This window comes from Pteropus alecto, unplaced genomic scaffold (genome assembly GCF_000325575.1).
Source record: "Pteropus alecto unplaced genomic scaffold, ASM32557v1 scaffold80, whole genome shotgun sequence".
NCBI lineage: Eukaryota > Metazoa > Chordata > Mammalia > Chiroptera > Pteropodidae > Pteropus > Pteropus alecto.
The window spans coordinates 3,147,428-3,151,782 of record NW_006430460.1 but is presented as its reverse complement, the minus strand read 5'-3'; the positions used below and the strand labels follow the sequence as shown (position 1 = coordinate 3,151,782).

The following is a 4,355-nucleotide window of genomic DNA, read 5'->3' as shown; positions in this document are numbered from 1 at the left end:
TCCGAAATTTTCCTTACATTTCCACTGTGGTCTGAGAACACGCTTTGTATGAATTCAATTATTTTAAATTTTTGAGACTTGTTTTATGGCCCGGTATATGGGCTATCCTGGAGAATGTTCCATAAGCACTTGAGAAGCTGTCTATTCTGCTGTTGTTGTTCGAATGTTCTATAGATGTCAGTTAGGTCTAGTTGATTAGTAGAAGGGTTCAAGAGCTCTATACGCCTGCTAACTTCTGTCTGGCTGTTTTTTCCCATTATTGAGATGGGCTATTAAAAGTTTCCAACCATTATTTTCAATTTTCTATTTCTCACTTCGGTTAGCTTCTGTTTCATCCTAACACTAACCTCAGAGTGATCTTTTACAAAACTCAGTCGGATTATGTCACTCCTCTTCAAAATCCTCTCATGCCTTCGCTCCTCACTCAGAATACAAACCAAAGTACATACAACGCCCACCGGGAGCTGCCCGGTCGGCTCCTGCTGCATTCTGCCCTGCCTCCTCGTTTTCCTCGTCTTCCATGCAGCCCATTGCCAACACGGCACCCCCAACGTTGCTCAAACGCGTCAGGCCCGCTTCAGCCACAGGATCCGTGCGCTCGCTGTTCTCTTTGCTTGAAACGTTTTTCTCGCAAATATATGCACGACTCCCTTCCTCGCTTCCTTCAGGTTTTTGCTCAGCGGTCCTCCTCAGTGAGGTCTTCTCAGGTCACTCTGTTTTAAATCGTTTCCTCATCCCTCCTTTCCTGCTTTGTTTTCCTCCACGGCCCTTGTCTCCATCTCTCGTATTGTACAAATTATAATAACGTAAACAATAAATTAATTATGTTTTTTTTTCCCCCACTAGAATGTAAACTTCAGGAGCACAGGGATGTCTTGTCTTTTATTCCTCTGTATCTCTAGCACTAGATCAGGGCCCATAACATAGTAAGTGCTCAATAAATGTACGCTCCATGAATAAAGGAATGCTCTGAGCACTGCTTGAGGAAACCAGTCACCTGCGCAGCAGACTAAGTTGCATTCATTGTCCATCTCAAGAGGACCCTCAATACAAACTCACTCTTGTTACCGTAAGACTCTGCGGCTGTGATCAATCATTTTCGTAAAGTTCCATTAATGCTATTAAACTTACCCGTATTGACACTGATCTAATTGGGCCAGAGTGTTGCTCCCTTCCGGTTCCATTTTTCCATCTGTTCCTGAATATCTTTTGAGCATTTACTATACAATAAGCACTAGATGTAAAGTGGTACACCTCCAGTGACAACGGCCTTACCTTTGTCGGGCTTACATAATAATTTTCTGAACTTCACTGGGCACAAGGAATCGGACACTATCCCTAGAAGTCCCCTGTCCGGCTTACCCTCCAGTTTCAGCTGTCTTCTCCTGGGTCAACTAAAGCCAAACAGAATTCTAGCAAATGCTTTCAACTGAACCTTACCAACTTAATGCACACAAATCAGCTTTCGAATACTGCGCAAAACCAAGATTTAAGGATCACATATTTGAAGAGTAGTTTGAAGAAAACAGTTAGCAATGGAACTGGATCTATAAAATTTGAAAGCTTAGTGCAAATTAGCAGCAGTCTGACAAAGATTCTTCGCACAGCATTTTATGCTCCAGCTACAAATCTCAAAGAGGAAATTTTTAAAAATGACTTTTTTTTTTTACGCCTACAGCACCTGGTCTTCCTAGGTGGTCTCCCATCCAAGTACTAACCAGGCCCGACCCTGCTTAGCTTCCGAGATCAGACAAGATCGGGCGCGTTCAGGGTGGCTTGGCCGTAGACCAATGATGAAACTAATAAAGGCATTTTGTATCAATTATTTTGCAGGAATATTGTGATGTCATTAAAGTTATTGCCAGTTTTCAAAAAAAGTCTATTTCGATAATTCCTGGCATATATGAAATTGTAGCCAGAGTAATTTTTCTAATGGCTAAAAAGGTTTTCGTCTTTTGTTAGCAAATAGTCTAGTTAAAATATTTCAACCACAGACTTTCCTTTTTTCCACAGAGTACAGCCAAGTCTTGAATGAGAGCTCGGAGGTAGAGACAGGACACTGTGCCGGTCAGCAGAAAATTGTGAATCTACTCGTAGGACCTAAGCCCAATTGCTCACCTATTTCATTTGACAACCAGAAAGGCTATTTTGAGAAAATATTTGTGGCATTCTTTTTAAAGTGTCTCCAAGATAACTTTTAACAAGCATCGCCAAATGCTAATTCCCTATCTGCTTTTCCCACAAAATTTGACCCATCTGACTAATAAGCAGCTTCACCAGAAATCTAAGGACATGACAGAGTTGGAGGAAAGCGAAATCAGCTTAATTACAGGACAAATGAAAAACTGAAGACCTTTAGTTCAAAGCAATTTAGCAGAGTTGTGCTGAGACTTGCCTAGAATTCACAAAGCAAAATGGAAATAACCCCGTGTGTCCGCGTTCCTGAATAACTTTGCAGAAGCAAGATCACCATGGAAACATGCATTTTGACCTGGGACTCACCCAAACGGCACAGTAGTCACAGTTTGCTACAAATGGAGATTACTTCGGGAGCTTTCAGTGACAGCCCTGGCTCTCCTGGGAGTCACAGCACACCCAGCAGAAGTACGAGACCAGGACAGTGTTCTTAAACCTTTTGGTCTCAGAACCCTTTTACCGCTTAAAAATTATTGGTGATCAATCAGAACTTCTGCTTATGTGAGTTTTATCTATCAATATTTACATATTAGAAATTGAAATCAATTTTTAGAAATATTCATTAATTTATATTAAAATAAAACCTCCACTACATGTTAACATAAGTAATGTCTTTTTACGACAAATAACTATATTTCCACTCTCCCCCAAAATAGCAAGAAGTGTGGCATTGTTTTACATTTTTGCAATATCCTTCATATCTAGCTCAGTCGAAGTCAGCTGGACACTGGTATCTGCTTCTGCACTGAATCTACTGCCATACGCTATTTGGCTGAAGTATATGAAGAAAACCCAGACTCATACAGATGTGTTATAACAGTATTTTAATAACTTTTTCAGGTAATTGTAGCTATTCTTGCTTGATACTACACCAACACTCAATAAGTGGCAGACTTTTTTGAAGAGAGTAGATGCAATGTAATATCTAAAATGCCATCGCTTAAGTTTTCAGTTACATTAAAATCTATTGGTGTATCTTATACTTCAAATGATCTTTTCCAAGTCTTTATTTTGTTATGGTTGGTCATTTGAAAATATGATTCCCTCACTTATGCAGATGACCCAAATGCTGACATATTTAATTATACAATATAAAGCAAAATACATTGGTTTATATCACCAATGATCTCATCAGAAAAATATGTACGTTGTAGGAAACTATCAAACTCATCGTGGTGGATACAAGTTTTCCAAAGTTCTCATTTTTACTTAAAAGCTCAAGTTCTCATTGGCAGCAAACACTGCCAGCTGTTTTCCTTGAAGTAACAGTAGTCTAGTTTAGTTTATTTCTCAGGAAATGTCTGCCAAATACTCAACTCTGAACAACCACAGTTTGTTGTTCTTTAAGTAAAAATAGTATTCAATGGGATAGACAAAGTGATGGTTAGCTCAGCTTTCATCTTGAACAACAGAACAGGTGCTTCTCCTCCAGGCAATCATCGAACTGGTCATAGAGCAAAGGTTTCTTACGCATACTTCCCATTTTGTCACAATACAAATAATTAAAAAGATGTATACTTGAAACTGGAGATTGAGTAGAATTAATGATTTTTACTGCCCTCATCTAGCATATTCTTAAGTGAGCTGGCTTTTTTTTTCCCCTGTCTTAACAGTAAGTACCTGGTGGTGAAAAACACAATGATGACCAGTACGATTTGTTGCCCCTGCCTTGATTCATGGTAAGGCACTGGGTTTTGGCTCCATCGGAGACATGTCCACGCAGAGAAAAAGGCAAATAATGTCTTAGCGTTATTACGACTACAGTTGCGACCTCACACATCCCTCGCAAGGGTCTCGGAGACACCCACACACACACAGACCGGACTGAAGAGGGACACCATAGAGGAAAGCGTGGGACAGCTCGCTTGGATTCGGGGACGCCTTCTTTGAGAGTGCCCACCCCCGTGATAAGCCACGTCCCCTATGCTGTCTCCCGCCCTGTTTCTGTATCTGTGCAGACCTTTGCCTCTATCAGTGAAATCGCTTTGCCCAGCACCGGTTTTGTCACCGGAGGTGACAAAAATCTGGCGTGTGGAGGTCTTTTCTCCCCAGTGAGTGCCTATCAGGCACGAATACTCTTAATTTTCAGTCAGCCTGGAACTGGCCTCAGAAACTACTCGACCCAAGTACAGGTAGCCATAATCAATCGGGGCTCACAA

The 4,355-nt window shown here is 40.9% G+C and overlaps 1 non-coding gene across 1 annotated transcript; it reads right to left on the bottom strand.

Annotated features, from left to right (window-relative positions):
* Positions 1-1,669: 1,669 nt before the first annotated feature.
* Positions 1,670-1,788, bottom strand: LOC112480137. The gene has a single exon (XR_003046496.1). It is a non-coding gene; the product is annotated as a 5S ribosomal RNA (ribosomal RNA).
* Positions 1,789-4,355: the final 2,567 nt, after the last annotated feature.